Here is an 18772-nt window from a genome sequence, read left to right on the forward strand (position 1 = left end):
TTAATGGCAGTAGAGGGGAATTCACATTTTCTGAAGGAGGACATTTGGAATGGGATACCTTTATCTGGGAGCAGATATAGCAGAGACTGAAGAATTGAGAAAAAGGAATAGAATCCTTACAGGAGATGGGTGTGAAGAGTTGTATTCAAGTTAACTGTGGGAGTCACAGTAGGTGTTATGGAAGATGTCTGAAAATTTGTCTCCTGAAATGGAGATGAAGAGATTGAGAAATGGGAGAGAATTGAGAGATGAACAAAGCAAAGACCAAGGTCAAGGTGAAAGTTGGCAGGGAAGTGGATAAAATTAGTGAGCTCATCATGGGTGGAGGAGGCAGGACCAATGTAGCATTCAATGAAACAGAGAAAGAGTTGAGAAAGCTTGCCTGTGTAGCTTGTAACATGGATTACTCCACATAGCCACAAAAAGGAAGGCAAAATGAAGTCAGGGTTAGATGATAGCAGTCTGGTGGGGCAGGAGCACATGGAAACCTTGGGCAGTTAGGCTAGTGTGTGTTGTGTGAGAAGGGAAAAGTTTGGTGAGTTTAAAGAGCAACAAGTCAGGACACAGGCTGAACACAGGTAAGATCTTTATTGAAACACACGTAAGGGGATTGCAACATGGAACTCATTAATATTCTCAATCACAAAACACAGTATACTCAGTTACATCAGACCTAACACTATTGATAGTAGCAACTGTGTACAGACTTTCAAGCACAGTACAACCCAGTCACATGGGACTTAACACTACCAATACTAGCAACTATTTACAAACCTATAACAACCAAGAGTTTCAGGGAACTGTGATTGACACAGTTGAGTCCCTTGTGTAGCACTTCATCTGAGTCACACTCTCTTCTCTCCTTTTCCATTAGGCAGAAGACATAAGAGCTTGAAAACACAAACTTCCAGATTCAATAAGTTTTTTTCCTGCTGTTATCAGACTATTTTAATGGACATCTCAGTAGTAAAAGGTAATTCCCCCACATTGTTTAACAATACTATTCTCTATATGCTGCACTTTGTCACACTATACCCTCCATTTTTTGACTCTGTAATTTCTCTACCTGGAACTTTTGTTTTATTATTGCATTATCTGCTGTAATCAAGTCTGGGTTGACTTGCCTGGATGACACACAAAACTGTATCTTGGTCCACATGACAATAAACAATTCAATTCAATTTTGAGGAACACCTGAGCTGGGCAGCTGAGTTTAGGTTTCAGCCAGGATATGTGAAATACTGATTTCTGGCATGAAGGTCCTCATAGGATCATTTAGTTTAAATTTGGTCCCACCAGTTCTGCAGCATGACAAGTAGCATAGCTGACTCAGGCTTCATTGACAAGTTCATATTGAACTGCTGATGTAGTCTGCATGGAGTGTGCATTTTCCAAATGACTGCATGGGATAACCCTGGGTACTCTGGTTTTCCACCACATTCCAACAGATTGGTATGTTAATTGGCCACTTTAAATTATGCCATGTGCAGATGATAAGAGAAGGGAATTGGAGGAGTTTTAATGGGCAGATGTAACAGAATAGATTGTGAGTGACAGGGTTGAAAGGTAGGCTTGAAAAAGTGGCAGAGAATTGTAGGGTTGAATGACCACCCACTCTTTTGTAAGCAACTGAAAATGCAAAGCTTCAATATAAAGGCCTCCAATTGTTTGAATTCAGTTCGCCAGATGAGGAGGTGGACCCTCACCTGCCCAGTTCCTTGTTTGATTATATCCAACTTCCTTCTCCCAATCACAAGACTGTCTCCTCCACACATCCTTCACGAAATGTATTTCTTCTCTTAACATTTCCACTTCTATCTATCTACGTTGTCCCTGCATCCAGGGTTGATGCTTCCTAACTTTCCTCCCTCCCCTCCAATGCATCACAAAACATGCAGCCTTCCTGAGTACCTTGCTCGAGAGAGTAGGAAAGGCCTTTGAATGTGTTTTCATGTTGGGCAAATTGTATCGCACACGGGCATTATTGATGACAAATACAACTGTTGGAGTTAAAACTAGTGTATTTTAGGCACTGGAATGTAGTGGAATTTTCTTTAAATGGAGAACCACCTTTACCATAAAATCTGCAATGGTTCACAATGAGCCCAAAGGACCCCAAAACCCAGCAGCAACAGACATTCACCAAGACAAGTGGTTTTTAAAACAAAAGTTGTCTTTAATCAACTTTAAACATGAAAACAGAATCAATCTTTTACTTATCTCTATACTTAACCCAAATTAACCCCCTTCTAATTCTAAGTGTACGTATATGTAATGTGTGTGTAAATTTAAGAAAAGTTCTTTGGTTCACAGTTCAATCTCACTTCTTCTAAGTTCTCTAGATGCAGGTAATTCTTATACTGTGCACAGAATTTAATATGTATAAAGTTCACCAGGCTTTGGTGCTCGAAAGGTAAATGTTTACCACTCAGGAAGGTTCTTGTAGGGTTTGCAGAGAGATATTTGTTGTTCCAGGATTTCCACAACTTAGTCACCTAAATGTCTTGCTGATGAAACTTGCCCCATCAGGGTTTTCCAGATGGTAACCTCTTTCTTCAGGCTACCACAGAGTTCCTTTCTGTTCCTCTTATTCCAAGAGAAACATCAGACAGATAGCACTTCTAGCCCTCCACTGCTCTGGAACTTCCTGTTTCCAACCAGCTCTTCCTGGCTTGTTTCAGCCGTGACTGTTCAGTCTCTTTTTAGTGTCAGCCATACTAGCTGAGAGGGCTTGTTAACTTGTCTCTCTCTCTCTCCAACTGACTGAAACTGCCAGAAAGCCCATGTGACTCTCTCACTTGCAAACCTTCTTCAGCAAACAACAGGATTTCTTCTCCTTGGTCAAGTTGTAAATAAAACCCAGGAGTGACCTTTCTGTGAGCACACTGTAAGTACTTTTGAACAGCCAGTTGGTTTCCTCCAAATAATGGTCATTCATTTCATGACATCATTTCAATTAGCACCTACTTGTGAAATGTACATAAAAGCCTCCAAAGATCCTGCAATCTTACTGAATATGAATTCTTCAGTCTTTCAATAAGATCTGTTTTAAAATATGTGTATGTATGTAACCTACTCTAAATCTTACCAAAATCCTCCCAATATTTAGCCATTACAGTTCCAACTGCAGCTTCTTGGGCTAATATGCTATTATAGTTTTTCAACAATCAATCAACCAACAATGACTCACTTCTGTAACCACAATACCATGCAATAATTCATTTCCAAGTTTATTTTGCTACATCTGTAAAATCAGTTGTAACATTTGTTAATATCAAAGATAAAGTATCTTGAACAATTTTTTTTTGATTATAGATATAAAACTAATACTTTGTGGAATTACACCTTGCCTTTCAGGGCTAACACATATTAAAGTTCTCTCCATTAAAAAAATGAAACAACTAAAAACACTAATTTTTTTTTGTTAATTTTTTGTCAAGTGGAGTCCTACTTCTGAACACTTGATCATTTGTTCACTCAATTTTCTTCATTTTTAAAAACATTCCTCCATTACGCACAAGTTTGTGCAATTGGTAGAACTGTTGTCTCACAGTTCCAGCAATCCAGGTTCAAGTGGTGTCTGTGGGGAGTTTGAGTCAATGGGGGTTTCCCCATCCCAAAGAAGACCTTGTTTGTACATTAATTGACCACTTTAATTTCTCCCTTGTTGGTGAAAGGGGTAGATTTGAGGTGGGGGGGGGAACAATAAGATGAGTATTAATGGTTGCTTGATGGTTTGGACTTGATGGATGAAGAGATCTATTTACTTACTGTATGATGCTATATTCATCAAAACCTGGCCAACATTTTCTCTTCCCAACGACAGGCTCTCAAGGAGTTTCAGTTACAAAGGCATCATCATTCCCTTTCAATGAAAGTGTCGTGGAATGAAAATCACACCCGCACTTCAGGATGGGATAGTGCCATAGTACCCATGTGAACAATATTACAATACACAAAAGTGCTGGAGAAACTCAGAAAGTTACACAGCATAAGAAGTATAAGTTAAATAATGTTTCAGACCTGAGCCCCTCGAGAATGTGGAAAAACAGACATTTGAATTAAAAGGTGGTGGGGGGGAGGAGGGGAGGAGAGGAAGGAGAACAGGGAAGGAGCACAGGTGGGAGGTTAGGAGAAAGCTTCCCTTCCCCTTTCTATTTAGAGAGCTACCCCCTCCACTTAGTTTTCTTTTTTACCCTCCCACCCATATCCACCTCTTCCTGTCCCTTCCTCCCTCCTCTCCTCTCCCTACCTTTTTATTCAGACACCTGCCTATTTTTTGCTCATATCTTGAAGAGATTGGTTACCCTTTGCTTCCATTGTAAGCTGCATGACCTGCTGTATATCTCCAGCACCTTTGTGTACTGCACAACAATACTAGCATTTGCAGACTTTCCTATTTAATTGGGAGAAAGAAGCTGAGAAGTTAAGGATAAGAGGGCAGAGGGCGAAATGGGTAGCTCTCTGATAGAAGGAAAGGAAGGGATGGGGAGCTGGAAGAAGAGAGACAGGGAAAGTGATAGACCGAGGGATGGGGGGGGGGGGTACGGAAATTGGAGAAGTCTGTATTGATGCTGTCTAGTGCTCAGAAGGTGTTTGTGCCTCCTATTTTTGGGTAATCTCGGGTTGGCAGCATGTGACACCATGGATAGTCACATCTGTGTTAGAATGGGGCGTGGAATTAACATGGTTGGGAACAGGATGGCCCCCACTATTGCAGGAGACAGAGGAAAGGTGCTCAATATAACAATTTCCCAGACTGTGTCCAGGTTCTCTCATATCGAGGAGGCCATATTGGGAACACTGGATGCAGTTCCATAGTCCCTGCAGATTCACAAGTGAAGTGTTGCTTCATTTGGAAGGACTTTTTGGGGTGTTTTATTAAACAGTTTCACTCTGCCTGTTGTAAGAACTCCCTGCCCCTTCCCTTCAATTCCCATGAGAAGAGCTATCTTTGCACTCTCCCCTAATTGACTTCCCAGCTTATTTCTCTTCCACCCTCCCACCAGCATCCACCTATGACCTCTTGCCTGTTAGGGTGTATTTCTCCCCTTCTACCCCCACCCCCCCGCTCCTCCCCACTTTTTTGTTCAAGCCTCCACCTGTTTTCCCACATTCTGGAGGAGGGCTCAGGCCCAAAACATGGACTTTAATAAAAACCTTCCAATGGATGCGGCGTAATCTGTCGAGTTTCTCCAGCACTTTTGTGTCTTGCACCAGACCCCAGCATCTGCAGATGAGTAAGAACTCAACAAACGCCCTCAGATTAGTATTTGAGGGGTGTATTGAGCTCCTGATGAAAAATGTTGTGATGGGTGGTTGACAACAAGGGCGATTTTTACCTGCTAATTTCGAAGTAGATTGTACTCTACATTTTTTTGTTAGAAAGAATCGGCAGCAGCTGGCTTTCAACATTTTGATTTCCATCATATTTCTCATGATGTGATTTGTCAAGGGAAGCTTCATCCTGTTCTACATTTAATGATTTTGCGGGGTGGCCAAATGGAATTCAATAACACATTTCTATCAATGCTCGAACCAACATCCTATTCATCGGTTGGAAGACGTATTAAAATAATGCTTCTTTATTCTCAGCGGGTCGCATCCGAGCCTTTATTCCAAAATCGGGACAAGAGCAGCATTCCTCCGTGATCCGCCCGCTGCTGTGCTCAACTGTGATCAAATGCAAGGTGTCGCCAACTCTTCCTCTGCCTCCAGCAATTGGATTTGGTTTTCATCTGTCATGGGCCACGACGTGCAATATTTACCTCGCTTCAAGCCGACTTGTGGTTGCAATTTCACACTCACGACGCTACACCCGATGAAAGAGAAGTCCAGTAAAAACACTGGCCTGCCCTCCCCGACGTTTTGCAAGACTAAAACAGTCCACGGCGTTCACGTGTCCATTTGACTGCTCACGATTCTGCAACCCGACAGGGACGGATTGTATGGGCAGTGCCCATAAATTGAAGCGTGACGTGTCTGGGGAGTGGCCCAGTGCTGCAGTTGTGTGAATCACGCTGATAGGTCGACATGTCCTGGCAAAGCCGCAGAGAGGAAAGCGACCGCCGCATCGCCGCGGGCCGAGGACGGGAGCGGCCGTGCACGCCGGCTTTCTGATCGTCCACAGGACGAGGCAGCGCGCGGCCGTAAGGTGTGCACGTGCGGCGCGGGGGGGGGGGGGACTGTGGTTCTCCGGCTGCGCGCGCGCGCGCTCGCGCTCGCTCCTCCCCCTGCCCTGAACGAAGCAACCAACCGTCTGCTCGCGAGGTTGTGCTCGCGGCGGTTGCATTGACCACTCGACGCCCCCCTCCCGGGGAGGCGGCGACCACCGCAGCGGCGGAGACGAGGGGCTGGGATGTGTGCGAGGGTCAGAGTTGGTGGCAGCGGTGGCTTCTCCGCGCGGCGTCGACCCGAACACGAGACAGGTCAGTCCTCGCTCCTCCCTCCGCACCAACCTCGCTCCCACCGGTCTTTTCCCTTCGCCGGCTTGCACTGCCGGGCCTCAGGCTTTCTGGCGTGGGGCTGAGCTGCAGCCAGGTCGTGCACGAGTCGAGGGCCGCCGGAGGAAGAGGAGTTCCCCCACTTTATCCGTCCCTGGGCAGCCAGGGATGGAGCAAGAGGCAGCGCTCCCTGGGAGGAGGGGGAGGGCTGGTGCCGCTCTCTGACAGGGGACGGAGTGACAGGTTGCATCGAGTCTGCTTGGTGCCCGGCGCCCAGTCCTCCTTTCTCCTGCTCTGCTCCAATCGCCAGCTGTCCATTGAGCCCAGCCCCGGTTCATTTACTCTGAACCCCCCCCCACATTGCCACATTTAATGGAAATAGTATTTGATCCCACTGGAGAGACAGGGTTAGACTTTATCAGAGTATGTGTCGGGGGTGTTCACATCTTCATCCAGTTCCGCTCAGGTCTCTTTTCCACAATGTTGCCGTTTCATTTTAGGCCTACCGAAGCAAGTGTAATTGAGTTGTATGTTTTTAAACGGTGGAGCCGGCTGGTTACACCCAATTAACCCCCGCCTCCACCCAGCCCCGTCCGTTTTTGGAAGGTGGTGGTGAACTGGCGCACCCCGGGGAGGGGGAGGGGGTCACACATCCCCTGGCGACAATTCTGAAAATGCAACTCGTGCTCTTTTTAAAAATTGAGATGAATTGAAATGTTAGATCGCGGCCGTAGTTGGTATTGAATGTTCTGATTCTCCAATTTAAAGATTGACGGCAAACTCGTGCTCGTCTTACCGTGTGAGAAAGGGCAATGACAGCACTTCTCTGAAATCGATCACAGCTGGTGCATCATAACCAGCACATATGTTTCAAAACAGTAACAACCTTCTTGATGGGGAAAATCCTTTTGATCTTTCGCAATGTCTGTGGTCAACAGGCAGTTGTTAAATTTTTACTTTGAAACTTCATTGTCTTTCACTGCTGTCGGCAAAGTCGGTTTGTAGAAAAGCCAGTTCGTCCAGTTCTAATGACAATAATGGACGCTTTGAGTGGCAGAGATCAGGCTTCAGGTTCGAAGATTAAGGATGAGGATGGAGAGTGCATTTCCAACTCTACAACTTTCAAATACTGAAGGATTTAAACAGTTACACTTGGGGAAACTTGCCCTTTAGATTGAGTGCAAGCAGTGCAGAAATCTCGGATGATTGCTCACTGTTAAAGGTGTGTACTGTTCTTTTTTTTGTGAATAAGCATTTCATTCATTAAAAAATCTTTTTGAGATGCACGATCATTTGTTGGAACTGGATTATAGTAAGAATGCATTTTTGAGGCAGGCACATTTGAACAGATTTTGACAGATATTGGTGCATTGATAGACAAGTCTGTTAATTCCACAATCTTCATTTGGAAGATCTTATCATCTTGGTGTCCTCTGCTTTTCAAATGGAATGTTCTCATTCTATGGGACTATGGAACTGCATCCAGTGTTCCCAATATGGCCTCCTCTATATTAGAGAACCTGGACACAGTCTGGGAAATTGTTATTCAGGTGAAATGTTGAGAACTTTAAATACCAATGACCATGCTTTTTGGTTCAACTTCTAAATTTGTTTGATCTGCATTAGTGAAGGGAAATTAAAAAAAAATCTGTTTTGAACAAGGACCTGACAAGATGTATTGGCAATCTTTATCCTCAAACACTAACACTTAAGTTACTCATGGAGGTAAGCAAGAAATCTGCAGACACTGGGATGCAGTGCACAAAAGTGCTGGAGAAACACAGCCTCCATGGAAAGCAGAAGGCAGTTGACATTTCAGGCCTGAACCCTTTTTCAGGTGCCTTCTTCACAGCTGAAGAAGGACTTGGGCCTGAAACATCAACTGCTTTTTGTTTTCCACTGATGTTTGATGACCTGCTGAAGATGCATGGGATTCTATTTTGAAAAATGTACATTCATCCTCTCTCTGTGCTGGACATTCTTTATTACAATTTAAAGTACTCTATAGGCCCCATTATTTCCAAAGTTCAATTAGCTAAATTTTACCCCAATAGCATCTAAATGTGATAAGTACATTTACCAATTGTACTTTCTTTCTCCTTTTCTGTCCTTTTTGGGGGTTATTATTTTGGGAGGGGGAAGGGTTGGTGGGGTTTTGTTTTATTTTCTATATGGGGGGGTTTATAAAATCATCATGTATAATGGATTTGATATTATTATTTCTCCCAGCACTTTTGCTTTCTCAGTTCCTCACTGACCTCATTTGCTGTTTTTGGAAATTGTTGAACAAAGAAAAATTGCAGAATTTCCCTGGAAAGTAATAGCACTTTTGCAAAGATGATTATTTGGCTGTCTTGTGCCTTCAGATGTTGTGAGAACATAAAAGATACAATATTAGTGCTAATAAAATCAGAAAATGCTGGAGATGTTCAGTCGGTGGACACATCTGTGGAAAGAAAAGTATAATATTCGTTTGTTTTCTTCAAAAGTTGCACTTGTATGATTGACTTTTACCTTCAGGAATAGGTCACTAATCAGTGGGCAAATAAAATTTTGGTGTTTCACATTGGAAAGGTTCCAGTTTGAAATATCAACAGTTCTTTTTCTCCTGCTGATTCATTAAGTACCTCCAGCAGACTTTTTTGCTTCTGATACCAAAAGATATGGTTTGACAACATCTGTATTCACTATTCATTTACTGAGTGGAAGAGGAAGGAGACTAATTATATGCTTTAAAATGCATCAAATAGTGCAAGAATTAGCGGCACGGTTAGCATAGCAGTTAGCGCAACGCTTTTACAGTGCCAGCGATCGGGGTTGGAATCTGGCATTTTCTGCAAGGATTTGTACGTTCTTCTCATTTCTGCGTGCATTTCCGCTGGGTGTTCTGATTTCATCCCATCCTTCAATAAAACGTACTGGGTTGGAGGCAATTGGGTGTAATTGTGTGGTATGGACTTGAGGGCTGAAAGGTCCTGTTCCCATGCTGTATATCTTTTTCAATATTTTTATTTAGTTTTAAAAAAAAAATCAGATGCATAGATACATATGATATAATGTTCAGGTAACAGTAAATTAAAATTACAGATAGTAAACAATGATAATCCAGATGTGTATGATCCACGTTATTGATTAAAAATGAAAAGAAAAAAGTCTATAACTAATTAATTTCTAAACTCAATCTATTATATGAACAATTACCATCAGTCAGGCATCAACTACAAATTTCAATATTAATAGGTTCAGAAAAAAAGGAAATGAAAAAGAAGAAAAATGAATAAAGACCAAAAAATAATTGAAAAAAGGACCCAAAGAGAAAAAAAATTCTTATTTTAGTAGTTGAACACCTAATTTTCTCTAGAGAAAGGGATGCCATCAAATCTAATAACTATTGTGTATGCGTGGGAGGGATAAGATCTTTCCATTGCATGAAAATGAGCCTTTTAGCAATCAGGGAAGCAAAAGCAACCACATGGGATTGAGATGGAGTCGAAATTAAGTCCATTGGTCCACTCATTCCAAAAATAGCAATAAAAGAGCTCGGAGTCAGACTTGTATTAAGAATTAACGAAAGTGTACTAAATATCTCTTTCCAGTAGTTACAAAGGGAGGGACATAACCAGCACATATGATATTGAGTACTTACTTTTTTTGAAGATTTTATTTAAATTTTCCATACATGTATTCATGTAAAAATACAAAATATAATAATCATATCAAATCCATTATTCATGATGGTTTTATAACCCCCAATATAGAAAATAAAATAAAAACCTCACCAACCCCTTCTCTCCCACCCCCCAAATAATAACCCCCAAAAAGGATAGAAAAGGAATCTGTAAATAGTGAAAAAACCATTGATTAGGTAATTTAAATTTGGCAGATAATTGCTCAAAAGAGGCAAAGGTTTGGTCTATATACAAGTCCAAGAAAGATTGAATACCCATCCTAGACCATTGAGAATAATCCAATGTCTTGAACTGAAGGTATGCTGTTCTGTATGTCTAAGTTGATGTCTACATTTAAAAAAAAATGTTCACATACTTTAAGGAAATCCTATTATCTTTTAAACAGTGCAGAAAATTCTATTTGGCTTTGCTTCAATTTTGTTTGTTTACAAAATATCAGTAGTTTCCGGAGTTAAATTTGTTTGCATAAGATTAGAGTTTACCAATGAAATTAAGCATGACTTTATTTGCCTGCTGTTGAATCTAGAGCTTCTTAGTTGATTTTCTCTTCAGGATCCAGATCTTAAATTGAATATAGAACTGCCTGTATAAAATTCTGTGCAAAATAACAATACTGACATGTATTTTGTACATTGCCTTTGAGACAGTGTTTTAAAAAAAATATTGGGAAATGGGATTATGGCTTCTGGAAAACCTGTTAAGGACAGTGTGGAAATGAAGAGGTAGCAAGGTTGTGAAAGGAGGTTTTGTAGAGTAGGATTAAATGTTCTTTGTCATGTGTATTGATGGACTGGGGGAGGGCAATGCTTGAAAGAAGAATTTCAGTAAAATTAAATGTATTTTGAGAACAAAGTTGGTGATGCGAAAAGGCACAGTTAGTATAGAGGGTGGGAAGGTTAGTATAGCAGATAGTGCAAAGCTGCTACAGCACCAGTGACTCGGGTTTGAATCTGATGTTGCCTTGAAGGAGTTTGTATGTTCTTCCCATAACCATATGAGTTTCATTTTAAGTACAGCCCAACAAAACAGCTCTTGGTACAAAAACATGCAGAAATGCATACAGGCAAACTATACATATGGAGAAAAAATGTTGACTTGGAGGGTTTATATGAGCAGATCATTCAGCAGTCTCACTGCCTATGAGAAGCAGCTGTTTCTCAGCCTGGAATTTCTGGCTCTGATACTTGTATAACTCTTTCCTGATGGGTATAGCTGAAAGATGCTGTAGAACTCCTCAAACAACAATCCTGGTAGATCACGTTGATGGGGAGAGCCCAGAGATCCTCTCTGCCACTCTTAAGGTCCTGAGGATTGACCTCCAATCCAATGCTCCACAGAGCAACTGAACCACATCTGTGATGTAGCCAGCTAAGATGGGTCTTGATAGAGCTTCTGGAGAGGGTTTATATGATGGTGGTTGGTAGTCATGTCCACCTCAGTCTTCACAGGAAGTGCAATCGTTGTTGTGTCCAGGATGGGTCACTTCTTAAATGGACTCTGAGGAAATGGGTGCTCTCAACTCTCAACTACCAAGCTATTAATGTGTAGTGGATGGTGGTTGTCCCTGGTCCTCCAGAAGCCCACAATCCAAATCAGAATTTATTGTCATGAACATGTCACAAAATTTTTTTTTTTTTTTTTTTTTGCAGCATCACAGGTACAAAACGACTATAAATAACATTAAAAAAATTAGTGCAAAAGAAGAGAAAGTCATTCATTATCCATTCAGAAATCTGATAGCAGAGGGAAAAAGCTCTTTTTGTGCCGTTGGTGTTCATCTTCAGGTTTCCTGTACCACCTTCCTGTTGGTAGCAGTGAGAAAAGGGCATGGCCTAGGTGGAGATGGTCTTTAATGATAAAGGTTGCTTTCTTGAGATATTGCCTCTTCAAGATGTCCTTAATGGAATGAAGACTGATGGTACTGGTCCAGTTCACAACACTGCAGTCTTTTTCTGTGCTGTGCATTGTCACCTCCATACCAGACTAGTCATGCAACTAGTCAGGAGGCTCTCCATGGTACACCTGTAGAAAATTGCAAGAGTCTTTGGTGACCTACCAAATCTCCTCATGAAATATAGCCCCTGGCAAGCCTTCTTTATGATTGCATCAACAAGAAGGCCCCAGGATAGATGCTCAGAGATGTTGACACTCAGGAATTTGCAGCTCTTAACGCTTTCCACTGCTGACCCCTCAATGAGGACTGGTTTGTATTCTCCTGATTTTCCCCCTCCTGAAGTCCACACTTGGTTCCTTAGTTTTGATAACATTGATTGCAAGGTGGTTGTTGAGTCACTACTCAACTAGTTGATTTATCTTACTCCTGCATGCTTCCTCATTGCTTTCTGTGATTCTGCCAACAACCATGGTGCCATTGACAAATTTGTAGATGGAATTTGAATTGTCTAGTCCCTCACTCTACACATGGGTGTAGAGTGAGTAGAGCAGTGGGCTAAGTATGCATTCTTGAAGTGCTCCTGTATTGATTGTCAGTAAGGAGGAGACTTTGTTTCTAATTCGTACTATCTATGAACTTCCAATGAGAAAATCAAGGATCCATTTGCAGAGTCCCAGGTTGACCAGCACTTAGGGTATGATGGTATTGAAAGCTGAATTGCAGTCAATGAAGCCTGTTGGTGCTGTCTGGATGATCCAGAGCTGAGCGGAGAGCCAGTAATAGTGCATGTGCTGTGGAGCAATTGTGACTGTAGGCAAATTGCAGTGTGTCTTCACCTATATTTGGATATGTTAATTCTGGTTATGATCAATCTCTGAAAGCATTTCATCCCAGTAGGTCTGAGTGCTACTGGGCAATGGTCATTGGGGTAGCTCACTGCTCTTCTTGATTGATGCCCTTTTTGAAGCTGGTGGGAACCTCTGAATGTAGCAATAAGAGTTTGAAAATATCTGTGAACACTCCGGCTGGTTTGTTTTCATTACCTTGCCAGTTATATCATCAGAGCTTGATTCCTAAAGAGGGTTCACCCTCCTGACGGATGTTCCAACATTGGCCTCAGAATCTTATCACAAGGTTGTTAGATTCTGCAGGGATTCTCATTGGTACTCTTTTCAAAGGGAGCATAAAAGGTGTTCCGCTCAACAGGTAGTGAAGCATCACATCCATTTATGGTGTTTGGCCTTGCCTTGTAGGATGTAATTGGCTGAAATCACTGCTGGCGAGTATCTGATTGTCTCTAGCTTCCCTCAGAATTGCTTCATTACTGCTGAGATGGCCTTCATCTCCTTTGACTTGTCCACAGTGAGACTCGGGTTGTTATTTTCATACCACATCACGAGATTTTCCATTTTTCTGTATTGCGATTCCTTGATGATATTGTGATTGTGTCGTCTACAAACTTGATCACACTGCTGGAGCTGGTTTTGGTGTTGCAGTTGTGGGTCAGTAGCCTGAACAGGAGCTGGCTGAGCATAAAGCCCAGTGTGGCAGTGCTCAGTGTGACAGTGCTTGACATTATGTTGGCTCCAGCTGCTCTGGTTTCCTCCCATGTTCCAAAGATGTACAGAGTTAGGTTAATTGGTCACATGAGTATATTTGGGCAGTGCAGGATCATGGGCTGTAAGGGACTTAACAATTTATCTCTGAATGAAAAATTCAAATTCTAATATGAAGATAAGCAGTATTGTGATGGATTATGTTATATTTTATTGTATGTAGATATGTTTTAAAAGGAGGTAAATTGTGGCAGGTTTTTTAGTGTAGGTCACACACAGATACAAAGACTTCAAAACAGATCTAATTTAAAATGCCAGAGCTCTGCTCAAGCCAAACAGTCCAAGCTCCGAGTGCCTTTGCAAAAACTTTTGAAGAGTGCCTATAAGGACTTCACAAGTAGGTGTTAATTGGACATGCTGTGGAGTAACAGATGAATGAACTCAGAAGATTAGGTCTGGTGGCAGTTTTCTGTTCTAGGAAGGTTCTTGTTGGTTTTCAGAGAGATTTAAATTTGAAGTATTTGGCAAAGTAATTGTAAACCTTTGAGGTCAAAGTGATTTGGTGATCTGGTTAAAACACTGACATTGGATTTGGGTTTTTATTGACAGGAAATGAAGGATGGAGGCTGGCTGGGCAATTATTTAAATATTTATCTTTCACTTCACTATCCTCAATCATCCCTTGGCATTTCAGAATAATCTTCTCTTCCTTTGCTTTCAGCCTTCCTAAGAGATCATTGGATCATTCCCTCTGACACACATTTACTTTCTTCACCAGAGTCTTTGTCCCCCTTTCCATGGCATATCGTGATGCAACTGCACCTATTATTTCTTCTCTTCATACTGACTGCCTATGAGCCTAAAATGCTTTGCGTTTTAAATGATCTATATTTGGTTCAGTGCCATGTCTCCCTACCCCCACACACACCAATGCAGACTCCTTTATCTTGGTGAGATCAAAAGCTCATTGGATGATATTTGCAGATCACAACTGTTGGTATGAAGCCTGCACTTTTGTTCTACTCCACTTCGATCTTACTGTCCTCAGCTCCTTTGCTGTTCTTTTGAAGCTCCGTTTGGACTTGAAGAGTAGCATTTCATCTTTCATTGAGACACACATCTTTTGGACTTGACATTGAGTTGAATTTCAGATAATGAGTATTTGCAGTATTTTCTATTTTTATTTTAAATGCCCAGGATCTGCAAGCTTTTGTATTTTTAAATTACTAAAATGTTTGAGCGTAGAAGTGATAGAGGTAGAGAAAATAATTTAGCACCAGGCACATTGAGGTGGGAGATATTACAAAGATAGAAGTTAGCACACCTTATGTTGGGTAGATATTTTTTTAACATTTAATAGTGTTGGGAAGATTATTGAATCTGAGCTTTTCCTTGAACTGAGAATTTGAATTTCCAGTAAAGGTTGAGTTGTGGAGTGAAGTATAAATACTTTTGTGATTCAGATATTTAGCAGGAGGATCATAATGCCATTAGTTTTAAGTTAATTATGGAGATAGATCAGTCTGGGCCTTGGGTTGAGATTCTAAATTGGAGAAAGGCCAATTTTGGGAAAATGCGAAAGGATCTTGAAAGCATTGTTTCGAGCAAGGATGTGTGAGGCAGGTGAAAGACACTCAGGTGAAATATTAAGAGTACAGAGTTTGTATGTTCCTGTCAGGATTAAAGGCAAAGTTGGCAGGGTCAGGGAACCTTGATTTTCAAGGAATATTGGGGATCTGGTTTGGAAGAAGTGAGAAGTGTATAGCAACATGGAGCAAACGAGCTACTTGACGAGCATTTAAAAAAAAAATGCAAGAAAAACCTCAAGAAATAAATCAGGAGGCTAAAAGAAAACGTGAGGTTGCTTTGGCAGACAATGTGAAGGAAAATCCGAAGGATTTTTACAGGTATATTAAAAGCAAAAGGATTATATTGTCCCAATGGTAAGGGACAAAATTGGTCCCCTTGAAGATCAGATTTGCCAGCTATATATGAAGCCAAAAAAGATGGGGGAGATTCTAAATGTTCTTTTTCAATCAGTATTCACTCGGGAACTGGCACAGTTGTAAAACAGTAAGGAAAATGAGAAGTGAGGTCATGGAACCTATACAGATTAAAGAGGAGGAAGTACTTGCGGTCTTAAAGCAAATAAAGGTGGATAAATCTGCAAGGTCTGGCAAGATATTTCCTTGGACCTTGAGAGAGGCTAGTGTAGAAATTGCAGGGTCTTTGCAGAAATATTTAAAATGCCCATAGCCACTGGTGTAGTGCCAGATGATTGGAAGGTAGTTCACTTTGTTCCGTTGTTTTAAAAAGAGGCTACAAAAGTAACCCAGAAAGTTGTAGGCTGCTGAGCCTGATGTCAGTAGTAGGTAAATTATTGGAACTATTCTAAGAAATAGGACATTGTGACAGATTATAGATATGATTTTGGGAGATAAAATGGGGCAAGATTTTTAGTGTAGGTCACATACAAACACTTTAAAACAGATCTTATTTAAAATACTGGAGCTCTGCTCATGCTAGATAATCCGGCTCCAAAAGCCTTTTCAAAAGTCCAAGATACTTCACTAATGGATTGTTGTTTACAAGAAGGCAACAGATGAAAGAACAAGTCGGAGCCACAGGCTGTCTGGAGTGTAAATGGCTGTTCTAAGAGGGTCTAAGCAGAGAGAAAAAACAGGTTTTTTAAGAACTGTGTGTGTGTGAGAGAGAATTCAGTTCTGCAGTGCTACAGTCAGCAGCAGCAGCTGGGACTGGAACAGGACAAGCTGGAAAGCTTGTGGAAAAGCCCCATTTGGAAGATAGGTTGTGAGTGCTTAGTTCAGCCTGGTCAAAGCCCTTGTGGTTCATGTAAGAGGAGAGGACTGGCTACCTCATCTTTCACTTGAAATAAAAGAAGGAACTCTGTGGTGACCTAAAAGAAAGAGGTTATCATCTGGAAAACCCTGATGGGGCAAGTATCTTCGGCAAGAGATTGATGTGGCTGATTAAAAGGAATCCATTGTGGGTGTCCAGTGAACAACAAATCTCTCTCTGAAAACCGACAAGAATCTTCCTGAGAGGTAACCATTAACTTTCAAGCACCAAAGCTGGTGAGGTTCATAAATGTTAAATTCTATGCACAGTAACCAGTGAACTTGGAGGAATGAGGAGTGAGATTGGACTGTGAATCTAAAAACTTTTCTAAACTTACACACACATTACATGCACGTGTGCTTAAAATTGGAAGGGGGTTAGGTTAGTTAAGTTAATAGTGATAAGATAAAGTTTGATCCTATTTTCATGTTTAAAGATAATTAAAAACAACTTTTGTTTAAGTAACCATTTGTCTTGGTGAATATCTATTGCTGCTGGGTTTTGGGGTCCTGTGGGCTCGTAACAATATACAAGTTTTTGGATAGCCAGGAACTGATTATGGATAGTCAACATGGTTTTGTGCGTGGTAGGTTGTGTTTAACCAATCTTAAAGTTTTTTGAGGAAGTTACCAGGAAAGTTCATGAAGTAAAGCCTTTAGATATACTTTAGTCAGGCCTTTTACAAGATTCCACATGGGAGGTTAGTCAGGAAGGTCCAGGTGCTCGCTATTCATAGCGAAATAGTAAACTGGATTCGACAATGGCTGGACAGGAGAAGCCACAGAGTAGTGGTGGATGATTGCTTTTCAGACTGGAGGCCTGTGACTTGTGGTGTGCCTCAGGGATTTGTGCTAGGGCCATTGTTGTTTGTCATTTATATCAATGATCTGGTTGATAATGTGGTAAATTGGATCAGTGAGTTTGCTGATGACACTGCAAGGAGGAGGTGTTGTGGACAGGGAAGAAGATTTTTCAAAGCTTGCAGAGGGTTCTGGACTAGCTGGAGAAATGAGCTGAAAAATAGCAGATGGAATTTAATGTAGACAAGTGTGAGGTGTTACATTTTGGAAGGACAAACCAAGAAAGGATACACACGATAAATGGTAGGACATCGTGGAGTGCAGAAGAACAGAGGGATACATAATGCCCTGAAAAAGTGGTGTTACTGGAAGATAGGGTTGTAAAGTGAGCTTTTGGCATATTCGCATTCATGAATCAAAGTATTGAGTATAGGAGTTGGTGAAGCCAAATTTAGAGCATTGTGTGCAATTTTGGTCATCTAACTACAGGAAAGATATCAATTAGATTGAAAGAGTGCAGAGAAGATTTCTAGGATATTGCCCAGACTTCAGAAACCGAGTTACAAAGAAAGGTTAAATTGATTAGGACTTTATTCCCTGGATCATAGAAGATTGAGGGGAGCTTTGATAGAGGTATTTAGAATTATGAGGGGGATGCACAGTAAATATAGATGGGCTTTTCCCATTGAGGTTAGGTGAGATAAAAACCAGAGGACATGGTTTAAGAGTGAAAGGGGAAAAGTTTGGGGGAACATGAGGGAGAACTTCTTCACGCAGTGAGTGGTGGGAGTATGGAACCAACACAAGTGGCAAATGCAGGCTCAATTTTAACATTTAAGAATGATTTGGACAGGTACATGGATTGGGAGAGGTATGGAGGGCTATGGATTGTGTGCAGGTCAGTGGGATTAGGTAGCAAAATGGTTTGGCACAGACTAGAAGGGCTAAAGTTGCCTGTTTCTGTGCTGTAATGTTCTATGATAGTATGGATAATTGGTTTTCTTCCTACCTTGAGGTCTGACTTTACAAGCAAGAGAAGATATCAGAGATGGGCAACATTTGGGATAATGTTGTTCAGGGTCAATATGTTGGTAAGATAGAGGACAAGGCCAAGGATGTAATGTCTGCTCCATTCAGTGATGACTTTGGAATGTCTGTCAGGAATGGGATTGGAAGCCATGATTAATTGAAAAGAACTCCAATATCTTTTTAAAAAAAATATTACCGTACAGTAGAAGGTACACCTGACCCATGAAACCTGCACTACCGCAGGAATGGAAAAGCATACCAACTCTATACAGACAGTGCTGGATTGGAACCTGGGTCGCCGGCGTCATAATAGTAAATATAGATAGGCTTTTCCCACTGAGGTTAGGTGAGATAAAAACCAGAGGAGATGGTTTAAGAGTGAAAGGGGAAAAGTTTGGGGGAACATGAGGGAGAACTTCACGCAGTGAGTGGTGGGAGTATGGAACCAGCACAAGTGGTAAATGCAGGCTCAATTTTAACATTTAAGAATGATTTGGACAGG

The 18772-nt window shown here is 41.4% G+C and overlaps 1 protein-coding gene across 6 annotated transcripts in view; it reads left to right on the top strand.

Annotated features, from left to right (window-relative positions):
- The first annotated feature begins 6039 nt into the window (after window positions 1-6039).
- The window catches only part of ralgps2 (Ral GEF with PH domain and SH3 binding motif 2), a 486036-nt gene continuing 473303 nt past the window's right edge, over window positions 6040-18772 (top strand). For 4 of the 6 annotated variants that reach the window (XM_069937720.1, XM_069937714.1, XM_069937723.1 and 1 more), the window contains exon 1: window positions 6412-6428. The gene's annotated coding sequence lies outside the window, so the exon portion shown is untranslated. Of the gene's footprint in view, window positions 6155-6212; window positions 6429-18772 lie in introns of those variants that run through there. The other 2 variants (XM_069937722.1, XM_069937721.1) reach the window with 2 other exon arrangements.

The sequence above is a fragment of the Narcine bancroftii genome, chromosome 5, assembly GCF_036971445.1.
Source record: "Narcine bancroftii isolate sNarBan1 chromosome 5, sNarBan1.hap1, whole genome shotgun sequence".
In the NCBI taxonomy this organism is placed as follows: domain Eukaryota; kingdom Metazoa; phylum Chordata; class Chondrichthyes; order Torpediniformes; family Narcinidae; genus Narcine; species Narcine bancroftii.